Below are 12,172 nucleotides of genomic sequence, written 5' to 3'. Positions count from 1 at the left end.
GTTGGACTCGATGCTTGGAGGTCTTTTCCAACCTTAGTGATTCTGATTCTGTAAGACCTCTGTCAAGCTCCCAGTTCCTTTCTCTTTACAGGACCTGTTTTCCACCATTCCCTGCCACATCACAACTCCTCTTACAGTTGGACTTGATGATCTTAAAGGTCTTTTCTAACCTAAAAGAGTCTGTGATTCGTAGAGTCATTTCTCTATGCTCCATTGTGCTGCTCCTTGCTGCAGAATTCTGTGGAAGGATGCAGGAGCTGGAAAGGGATCAGACATATGGCTGAAGGGTGACATTAAACACAATTGTCCAGCTCAGGAAGTCCTAAAGGACATGATTATAGCAGGTGTGTAAAATAGAAAGGTCACTCCAGACTCACCATGTCTCTTTTCCTGCACATCAGCTCTTGGCCACTGTCTCAGGCCATGTGCTGTGCTAGGTACACCTTCAATTTAATTTAACATGGTCCTTCTTCATTTCAAATGTTACTGAATGGAGGTTAATGGTGCTTTTTGTGGAGTTCAGAGACAACAAACCAGTTGGTTTTCACAGCATATTTGGTTGCTCGGGTCCATGACAGTTTACTCCACACACAGATGCTCTGCCACTGCTCTGTGCCTCAGTGGGGTGGCAAAGGGGGATGAACAGCATCTCTGAGCTGCAACAGCTCAAAAAAACCAAATGATCGACTCATCTCATGTTCTTGTGGCTTCTGAGCAATCAGAAAACACTCAGTTACACCACGTTGTTCCAGGTATGTTTTGAACACTGGAAAGTTTTGGATTTCCAGATGCTCCTTGTAAGGTAGGAGCTGAGCTGGAGCTTTTGTTCCCTCATTGTGGAGTCAATGAGCCAGGGAATGTATCGTGGCCACTTATCCCACAGACACCTTTAAATCCACAGCTAAAGCAGCAGCAGCACTAATAGTGCTTGTAAATACCATTGTTTGCTTCATGTTCTCTGAAGCACTTGGGAAAGTGCTCAGCTTGGAAAGCAAATCTCTTTAATGCAGCATCCAGGTCCCGATTTGTTCTAGGGAGAGAGAGAGAGATTTACAAACAGGTAAAATGCACATGCACACGTGGCCAGATGGTTTGTTAAGCTTTAGGCAAGGAATTGTAAAAGTCAGTTTAATCTATTGAAGTGTAGCACTAACAAACTCCGGAGTAGTGTCCACCTTCCCAGTGGTGCTTGGAAAGTGGGTGTTCCCAGAGGGCAGGGCAGCATCAGTGCTGCCCAAACCAGTCCTGCTAAATCATGTCTAACCCTTTCTTCATCTCCACTTGGGAATGCTCAGCTCCCATCCAGGTAACCCACTCAGTGCCCACTTATCCTACCAGCAGGAAGTTGCTCCTGGTGTCTCACCTCATGCTCCTTTTCAGCCCAAAGTCCATTTCCTCACTTTTTCCTTGCTAGTTTGCTTTCTAGTCCCAACATGCAGTTTGGGGGTGGCCATGTTGACCCTCTCCATGGGCCTTCCTACAGAACCAGAGATTGGGAATGTCTCCACAAAATTCCCATTGAATGTCTGGTCTAGGTGGAGGCAAGTGCTACCTACCTTGTGCTGTAAGGTGGCAGGAGTTCCCTCTGCAGGTGAGGAACAGCACAAAAAGCAGTCAGGTTGAAGACTGAGCTGAAGTTTTCCTCTCCAGAAGTTGTTCGTTAGTAGCAAACCAGGGAAGAGTATGAAGGAAAGTGTTAAAAGGGAACTTGGCAGATTGATGAAAGGGAATAGGGAGCCTGTTTTGTCACAAGGATGTTCTGGAATGGGTATTAGGAGGAACAAAAATAATTGCTGTGTAAGCAATTTCTTCACTTGTTTTTTCCCCACCCTGATAGATAAAAGATGGTCTCTTCAGGATTGCTGCTCTAGCCCTGGTGTGGGTAAAAATCCCTTGGAATTCTTCCCTTAACATTTATTTCTACCTCACTTTCCACTCTCAAAGGTGTCCTGGCTGTTTTTTGGTTCCCTTGGATTCCTTCTCAGCTTCTCCCACTGTCCTGAGATCTCTGCAGCCTCATCCCAATATCCTACTCCTTTTCTCTCCCTTTCTCTCCACATCCCAGCCCCAAAGGCACATTGCTAAAGCATTTGCCTGGTGCTTGTGACCCAGATTTGCCATTATATGTGGAAAAGTGCAGGAATCTCATTGCTCTTGACATATCTGGGGAGTCAAGAGGGGCGAGAATTTTGCATCTCAGGGCTGATTCCTCAAGCCTAAGAGAGCAGTTTGGTAGCTCCCAACCCACACTACAGTCTCATGGTGCACCAAGGCCATCATCCCTTTGATCCTGGGGTAAGGAAGGAATGGTCCATCCCCCTTCTGCAGAAATGTCTTTCTGCCCCTGGTAGAACAGGTGAGGCTGCAGCGAGTGAGGCACAGAGTACAGTGGTCAGGAGGGTAAAGGTGTTCACATGAACTGAGGGCAGTGGTGGGAAAGGTTGTCATGGATGCCATTCCAAGTCCTCCTGTGCTGAAAATCCCACCTCCCTCTTGGTGGGAGGCAGAGGAAGGTGCCCCACAATAGCCAGAGGATGCTGTGCTGAGTTCCATCCACCCGAGGGGAAACAGTCTCCCTGTAAGAGGAGGTCTCCCTAGATCTCTCCTAGAAGTCAGCTTCTCCTGGGCAAATCCTCTCTGGCCATGACCTATCTCCTCTGACTCTGAAGGACTCCATCACACCTGGCAACCCCCTTTTGGGAGAGCAATCTGTACAACTCCTTCTTCTGTCTTAGAGTCATGAAGAGGGTGGACTCCAACTGAGCAACCTGGTCCAGTGGAAGGTGTCCCTGCTCACTGCAGGGGGATTGCAGTAGATGACCTTTGAAGGTCCCTTCCCACCCAACCCACTTCATGATTACAGGGCTGCCCTCAGCTCATGCCATCTTTCCAAGTGGAAATTTCTCTATTCTTTAGGGAGAAGTGGATGCAAAATAGAAAGGGCTTGTCCCTGACTGGTTCACAGAGACATATGAATTACAGAATCACAGGATCACTGAGGTTGGAAAAGGCCTTCAATATCATTGAGTCCAATCTGTTACCAATCCCCACCTTTTCACCCAGCCCAGAGCACTGAGTGCCATGTCCAGTCGTTCCTCAGACACCTACAGGGGTGGGGACTCCACCACCTCCCTGGGCAGCCCCTTCCAAAGACTGAACATCCTGTTCTTAAAGAAATTCTTCCTGATGTTCAACCTAAACCTCCCCTAGTGCAGCTTAAGATCATGTCCTCTTGTCCTGTCCCTTGTTCCCTGGGAGCAGAGCCCGACCCCCATCTGGCTCCCCCCTCCTGTCAGGGAATTGCAGAGCCAGAAGATCCCCCCTGAGCCTCCTTTTCTCCAGGCTGAGCCCCCCCAGCTTCCTCAGCTGCTTCTGGTGCTCCAGCCCCTTCCCCAGCTCTGTTCCCTTCCCTGGACATGCTCCAGCCCCTCAATGTCTGAAGGGCCTAGAACTGCCCCTAGGATTTGAGGTGCCCCAGCAGTGCTGAGTACAGAAGAACAATCACTTCCCTGGTCCTGCTGTCACACTGTTCCTGGTGCAGGCCATGTGCCCTTGGCCTTCTTACCCATCTGGGCATATCTGGCTCATGTTCAGCCGCTCTTGACCAGCACCCTCAGGTCCTTTTCCAGCTTTTCCACTGTGCCCCAGCCTGGAGCTGCAGAGAGTTGTTGTGACAACCTCAGGGAGAGTAAGTGGAATCAGAATAAAGGACACTGTCTGCAGTGGGTGCCCAGAGTCATCTGGATTTCTTCCCGATCCCTCTCCATAACCCACATGCTCTCTTCTCTGCTGTCCCTTAGGTGTGATACTGAGGCTGCACAGCCTCCCACCTGCTTCTCTTTCCTTTCCCATTCAGTATCTCCCAGACCTGCCTTCCAGTCAAACTTTGGCAGTCTCCTGAAATCCACATCCTGTCCAGAGCATTTGGGAGGCACAAGAATGCTTGGTTTGAGCTCCTGCTCTGTATGAGCCACCTCTTTTCCTACTCTTTCCCCTTCAATATGCAGTGTAATGCTGGACCTTCACAGCTGTGTAGGGCTCCCTTTGGGGTCCTGCCTGCAGCAAACTGGGACAGATCTGGCCCAAAAAGTTACTGTCCTTGTGTTGTGGGGAGTTTCTTAAGATGAAGCTGAAAACTTCTGGAGGAAACCACCAAGATTTTGGGACGCTGCTGTACCAGAAGTCCACTTTCACCATCACCTCCCAAGGGTGAAGTATTTGACAACAGAATTGGTACCAAACTGGCAAATTTGAGGAGGAACCTTTCTGGAGTCTGTCTGTACTGAGTGCTCAATCTGCTTTTAAATATGGGAGTGGAGAAATTGCAGATTCAGATTCCCACTCCTATAAAACCCTTCTCCGGAGGGAAGAGAACAGCAGTTTCTTGAGGGGAACAGCTCTGTATGTCAGTCATGGGGAATATTATCTGCTTTTCCTGATAATACCCAGAGGCTGTTACCAGAGATCAGCACCCAGAGGGCCTCTGGAATGAGTGTCCCTTGTTGTCAGTGTGCTTTGCAATCCAACAGGTTGGCATGATGGCCCTCACTGTTATATCTGTAGCAATAAACAACTCCTGGATAGGTTTACAAGCACACTCCTGAGTATAATTTTGGACTAGGTCAGCTGGAAATGTCTCCAGTATCCCTTGGACTTGCCTCGGGAGTTAGAACAGACCATTCCAAGATGTTGGTTTGGATTTAACCCCCCCCTCCTCTGCAATTTGGTAGCATGGACTTGGCCAGATGGTGCCTTAGAGCCCAGGATGGAATCAGCATTTCAGGCACTAACTGAGGCCCGAAAACCAGAGCAGAGAATCCCAGGATCATAGAACGGTTTGGGTTGGAAAGAACCTTAAAGACCATCTAATCCCACCCCCCTGCCATGGGCAGGGACACCCTTCACTACCCCAGGTTGCTCCAAGCCCCATCCAGTCTGGCCTTGCACACTTCCAGGGATGCAGCAGCCACAGCTTCTCTGGGCAACCTGTGCCAGGGCCTCCCCACCCTTAGAGGGAAGAATTTCTTCCTAACATCTAACCTAATTCTCCCATCTTTTAGTTTTAAACTGTTCCCCCTTGTCCTGTCACTATCTGCCTGTGTGAAAAGTCTCTCTCTCTCTTTTTTATAAGCCCTCTTTAAGTACTGGAAGGGCACAGTGAAGTCTCTCCAGAGTGTTCTCCAGGTGAACCCCCCCAGCTCTCCCAGCCTGGCTCCAGAGCAGAGGGGCTCCAGCCCTTGGAGCTTCTCCGTGGCCTCCTCTGGACTCGCTCCAGCAGCTCCACATCCTTGTGCTGTTTTTCCCCAGGGCTGGAGGCAGCTCTGCAGGTGGGGTCTCACCTGAGGGGTCAGAGGGGCAGAATTCCCCCCTCCCCTGCTGCCCACGCTGTGGGATGAGCCCAGGACACGGGGGGTTTCTGGGCTGGGAGCGCCCATGGTGGGGCATGTCCAGCCTCTCACCCACAAGAACCCAAAGTTCTTTTCCCCAGTGCTGCCTTCAATGAGTTCTTCTCCCAGGCTGTTCTGATGTTTGTGGTTGCCCCAACACAGCACAAAGCAGAGAAGACAAAGCACAGCTCAGCAGCAGCAGCTGAGACGTGTCCCTTCATGAGTGTGAGAGGTTTATCCACCACCCTGGGCAGGGATGTGGAGGAGCAGAGGGTGACAAAGAAGGTGAATGAAAAAAATCCAGAATTGGAGTTGAATTTGATGGGGAGGAGAGTCAATCCTTACTTAGGGATTGAGTGAGTGGGGAGAGGACAGTTGTCAGACAGTCCCTGTGGGAGTTGCTCACCTGGGAGTCTCAGTTCAGGGACCATACCCCGAACTGAGGGTTGCCAGAGGATGCAAACTGCTTCCCTTGGAGTGGGAGACATGGGGTGGTTGTGCCATTCCCTATCTGGGGGCTCCACAGGGGGTCACATCACCCAGAGTCAGCATCAGGCAGTTGGATTTTCAGCTGTGTGGTGGTTTCCTCTAAGCCTGGACCATCCTTACCCCCAGATCCTCTGCTCTCCCAGGCTACCTCATCCCATTGTTTGACCCAGTGCCCCTTTGTTTTTCCTGGAGCATCCTGCTAAAGACACACTCTTGCTCTGGTTTAAAAGAAACTCAGGATTGCCAGGATCTGAAAGATTTCAGATCTGCTTTTGGTTTCATAGGATTAGTGTCCAGTGTGGAGTAGAAAGGAAAGAATAAAAAGACACAGCACACTGCAGACATGTTATTAAAATGAACTGTTTATATTATCTCAGTTGAGTCAATACATTATAATGTATTAAAATGGAAAGGTACAAAATTGAAATAAATACTTTCTGATTCATGTATAAATCTTTTGTCAAGATGACATTTTGTTTGTTTTTTTTCTTTTTTTTTTCATCAGTACATGTTTCAATAAAACATTTAAAATGACAAAGCATCGTTTAAAATGACAAAGCATCGTTTAAAATATGGTTCATGGAAGAAAACGGTTGAAATCAAACAACTTTTGGCTTGTTTTGGCATGAGATCTTGACACAATCTGGGTTCCCCAAAACCACGTAAATGGTGGTAAAATATAAATGCTCAAACTTATTTAAAAAAATAAACAGGCTTTACAAAACCCTCTGATCCTTGACTTAGCCACTTTTCTGTATAGTCTGCACTTACGATATATACATTCATTATTGTCCAAGGGAAGACAGCCACTGACGTTCATTTAAAGAGCTTGGTGGAGAGGCTTAACGAACATTAAGTAATTAATGCAGCCGACGACAAGTAACACCCTGAAAAAAAACTCCTGACAGTGCAAAAAAAGAAAACAGCTCAGAAACCGAATGGGACAAGGAAGAGGCGAGTGCACAAGCCCAGATCTGATGCAAAGCTCTAGGCCAGGTCTAGCAGAACAGCTGTGGCCAGGATAAGCTTCTTCTCCCAAGGGGTGCCAGCGCACACCCAACGCTGATGACACGGGGCATCGCCCTGCAGCTCCCAGGGGTATTCCTGCTCCCGGGAAAATCACCCCTTGGCACACGGAAACCTTCTGCAGAGTCTCCTTCCTCGCTGGTGGTGAAGGCAAGAGCTGAGCTGAGTGGGATATCCTGGTGTAAGCCTGGCCTGGGGTGAAGTCTAGACCAGAAATCGTGGAGCGGGAGGGGAGGAGGAGCGAGTGTGAATGTGGGTTTGGGATCTTTGAGGAGAGGCAGTGGGGAGTTCCCTGCTGGGCAGTGGGTTTTATCAGGATCGTGGAGCAGGCTGGTTCGTGTGCTTTAATCTCAACGCTGTGCTTATTTCTTTGTCACTGTAGCCTTGGGCTGTCGTGGTCCCTCGAACCTCTACCATGTGCTTATCGTTCCGGGGCAATGGGCAGGGGCTGCTTGGGGCAGGATGAGAGAGAATGGGCTTCCCTGGTGGATAATGGAGACTTCTTCCAAATTTCAGTATTCCAGGAGCTTTTAGAGTTTCATTCAAAAGAGGAAAAGAAACACAGTTACCTTAAAAATAGTACTAAAGAGAATCTTCCTGTGGGTTGTGTGGCTACCAGCAAGTTAAACTACACAAACCAAGGAGGGCATTTTCTTTGTTTGGTTGGTTTTAAGGCAGTAGAAGACTTTACCACCTCAGAAAGGAAGGACGGGCCCATCCTGGCTCAGTGGAAGGGCAGGCAGGACTTGAGGTGGTGCTGCCTGTCTCATTCCTGGTGCTCCACAGGCTGATGGGGACTAAATCCTCTTGGACACCTGGTTGTTCACATCCTGTGAGGAAGGACCTCGTGGCATGAACTGTTTGCAGTGCTCTGGATGTTGCTACAGGCTCAGGGCTCCCATACCAAAGGGAATCCCATTGCAAAGTGAGCCTTGTAAGATGGGCTAGAGGGTCAAGGGTTGGGAAGGGTACGCCCTGGGGAAATTGTTTTCTCTCCCTCCACAAAAAGTCAGAGAGTCACAGTTAAAACTTCTTGGGAAATGGCAGCTTCAGGCCTTTTCCTGTTGAAAAATACCACATCTTTTGGGAAAGGAATGACTTGATTTGAAGCCCTTGGATGTCTTCTTGGACATTTTCCTTCAGTTGCCTTTTTTTTTTTTTTGGTCATTTCAGAAACAGCTTTTATTTCAAAATGCAGGATAATTTATATTAAAAAAAAAAAGAGGATGCAAACAGGGAAAGATCAAAACAATCTCCCTCTAAGAAACCCAAACTGTTTTTGTTGGCATATGCATTGTTTTGCATATTTTTGTTTCATGTTTGCTGGTAGCCTTGAGGTTTTCATATGGGTTGGAAAAATAAATTCACAAAATTTCTTAAGGGATGGAACAGTTCTTTCCTACCCAACTCCCCTGTGCAGAAAACTCAATTCACCTTAACTAAAGCTCTCCCCTCCACTATTCCTGAATTTGTGACTCAGTTTTCAGAGGCAAACAGTGCAGAAGTTCTCTGAGTGCTGCTTTCCAGTGAGAGGGACCCACTGGAAGCTGCTCCAAGAATTTCCATTTACCAGTGAGGGTGAAAGGAGGTCATTTCTCCTGCTGTTTTCCCTTAAACAAATTCACATGATGCACAAGAAGGGTTTTTATGGGCTCCTTTTCCACCTCTAATAAGATATTTTTCTTTTTTTTTCTTTGATTTTTTTTTTACCATTTTGTGTCCTAATCCAATTTTCTTGCAGCTTTCTAAAGCTCAGTGGAGCTCCTTAGATATCTGGCTTTCCTGAAGGAAGTAGCAGAAATTCCAAGCAGAAATTCCTGCACTGGGACAGAATGGTTTCCATCTTGCTAGCCATTCATTCCAAAAAAGAAAAAACTTGGGAAAAAACAGCATCCTTCACTGACTATGGGGTAGGATGGGATTGTGACAAAGTTTTCCTCTCCTCCAGCACCAGTTGCTGGGATTTCTGTCCTAAATCCCGTCTGCTAGAGCCCAAATCCATTGACTGAGGTTTGTACAGTCAAGGAGAGTCTGGTTGGGGGTGCTAAACTCCTATCAAAGCTGAGAAATTATTTTAAAATCACTTTCCCCTGCACATCCTTTCGAAGAGCAACCAGCAAACACTTCCTGGGATGTTCCTGTGGTGCCGTAGGGCAGCCTGGAGCGTGGCACAGAAGCACTGGCATCTCCCATGCAGCCAAATTGTGCACTTTTGATTCTTCAGTGAGATTTTTCAATCCAAAGACTGAGTGTTCATGGAGGCAAAAAGATGGATTAGGTGGTTGGTGATGGCTTGGGACAGTGGGACAACCCAGTTGTGTCTCAGGAATAAGAGCAGAAATTCCTGTACCTGATCTCCTCCACATTTCATATCCAGCCTTGCCTTTGATGGAAATGCCCCAAACCATCGACCAGATGAAAGGAGTGAATAAAACTCAGAACACTGTTGAGCTTCTGCCAAGAAAGACTGTCAAGATGTGTCAAGAAAGAGCTGGTGTTGGGGACGTCGATGAGCTGAACGATGACTGCTGGGCGTTTCTACCCCGCCTTCCAGACAAGGGGCTCAGGAATGAGAATGAGCCTCACAACCCCCCTGAGGTAGATTTTATTGTACCTGGGTAGGCAAATGGAGTCACACATAAAGGAATTAAGAGGAAAAGCTACAACAAGGATCCAGGGATCCTTGGTACCTCTTGCTCTGAGCGGTATTTTCCTTTCTGAAGAAGAAGACGCGTGGCTGCTGGAAGGTGGGAGAGACACCAAATGAGCTCCTGGGACAACAGGTCAACATTCATTTTCCTGTTTGAAGTCCAGGGTTCAGCTTGTTAAAGGTGACAAAAGGACACTGTGCAAAACACCAGTGAAAGAGAGAATCCGAAAGAGGTAAGAAATGAAACTGGGATGGGGACACAAACTACAAAAGGTGAGATCCAAATAGACATCTGTGAGGTCTTCACAAGAACACCTTCAACTGAACATTGAAAGTAGGATGGACAGACCAAATCCAGTGGCTTCCAGTGAACTTTCTACCTCCTTATCTCACAAGAAGGAAAGAGGGAAGGGCAAAAGGCAAAGATAATGAGGGATGGAGAGACTGGGGAAGGAAGAGATTTATTAAAAGAAAAAGGAAGAAAAATAAGAGAAAGAAGGAAAGAAGGGGGAGAAATTGAGAGAAAAGGGAGAAGAGAGATAAAGGAGAAAAAGAGAGAGGAGGAAAGAAAGAGAGAAAGAAAGAAAGAAAGGAGAAAGAATGGCCTTAAGATAGAGAAAAGGAAGAAAAAGGGAAGAGTAAAGGAAGAGAGAAAGAAAAAGAAAGAAAAACCACATGTAAAGCCACATAGTTTTCCCCATTTGGAACCTGCCCCTGCTGGGACAGAGGCAAAGGGGGGATTTTCCCTTCCAACATTTGGCAAAGTACTGCTTGGTGGAGAAAATACAGGGAGACTGTCCTATGCAGAAGGTTTTGGGAGATAGCACCTGGCAGAAGGTTTGCTACAATAAGTTGGTTATTCTTTATTGCGTTGGAAATACAACAGTCATGGAAAGTCCTGCATTAATCCACAGCCATTGCCTGCAAAATCTCCACCTCACCTTGACTTTGCTGAATATTTTCAGGGTTTAGGGCTTGAGAGGGTTTTTATATTTATTTTTTTTTTTGGTTTTAAGGGTGGAAATTAAAGCTGGTCAAGGGATTCGTTCTTCTTAGGGGCAGAAAGGGGAAATTGTCTATAGAGAGGTTCTTCAGATGGGTTGTGGTGAGGATGAGGTTAAAGGGTGAGCAAAACATGATGCTCAGATTGGAAACCAATGTAATACTTTTGAAGAGAACTTTTATCTAACCCTAGAACATGGTCCTGTTGAGCAAATCAAAGCTTGGTAGACAGCTGGAAGATGAGCATCTTTCTGGCAGCTGGTAAAGAGCTGTGCCATGAGTTATTTCTGTGGGATTCTGGTAATTTCTATCAGGTGTCTGGTTAATTCCTCAAATGGAAACATTTTCATGAGATGAGGGAGGAGGATGGACCATTTTGCAGGAGGCTGCTCTAAAAGCCAACTTCCTCTTGATGTGTGTAGGGCCATGAGGAGGCAGATGGACCCAGGGCAAGGAGACACTACATGTCCATAAATCCAGATTGCATCTCTCAAGGAATAAACTCTTTCCTAACAGGGCACAGCTCCTTCTCCCAGACGTGTTGGAGACACAGAAGGCCAGCTCTGCAGAAACAAAACTAACAGGAAAAGCTCTGGTAAGGAATTGAGTACTGATGTCCTCCATCTGAGGGTGCTCCACAACCTTGAGGGGTCTGAAGTCACTGATCTCACAGCCTTTGAAATTAAAAATTTTCCAGATAAAGACCTTGGACTCAGGATTGACTGAATCCATCTTAAAGAAAGATCCACTGAGCACCACGCCATGAACCATCAACCAGGTGATCTCCTCTCACCAGAGAGCCGGTGTTTGGGCATTTCCACTGTTTTACTGCATCTGGAACAAAGTAAGGATAAAGCTTACCAAGCTGGGGAGACGACCACCACGAGCAGCTTTTCAGAGATGCAGCCAATCCTACAACAAATCACAGGATTTGGAGTCAGCATCGAGGCCACAAGCCGGGATCCATCAAACTGTATGATCTGGCCCCAGGACAGTACCAGTGCATGTATCTGCATCCCAGGCAAGGATTCCTGCCAGTGCCTAATGCCAGGCTGTTTGTTTCTGTCCAGATTAAAATCAGTTAGAACATCAAGCAGCAAAATCAGAGTGTAACTCATTTGTGGAGATCAGGGAAGACTGGAAGTTAATTGGTCAATAACTAGAAGGAGAGAGGCATGGAGTTCTCTTGTTTCTGGAGCTGAGAAGGAAAGATTTGTTCCCTATCCTCCTGTGTGAAAAGAGTATTTTAAAAGCTTTCAGGAAAGAAAAAGCTGATGAAAGCAAACTGGAAAAGTTTAGGTTACTTGGACAGCTCAATGCCCAGCATGGAGTGAGGAGAGGAACAAAGAGGGGAACTGCCCTGAAAAGGGAAATTAAATGAATCAACCTGCCTTCTCTGGTCTTGGTGTGGACTCAGCTGGGATTTGTGCATGTTATACCTTTGCTAGGCTCCCACACCTCTTGCATAGAGTTGCCGTGAGCTGGACGGGTTCACCCCAGAGGCAGTGGCGGGTTGGTAACAGTGCTCTGCCACTTTACAGGCTGCACGAAGGAGATCGTGTTAATTATGCTGGAAAAGCCCTTTGAAACCCTCTGGGATGAAGATCACGAAGAAGTT

Source organism: Manacus vitellinus, unplaced genomic scaffold (genome assembly GCF_001715985.3).
Source record: "Manacus vitellinus isolate BGI_N305 unplaced genomic scaffold, ASM171598v3 scaffold_82_pilon, whole genome shotgun sequence".
Lineage (NCBI taxonomy): Eukaryota > Metazoa > Chordata > Aves > Passeriformes > Pipridae > Manacus > Manacus vitellinus.
Note: the sequence above shows the minus strand (reverse complement) of the source record.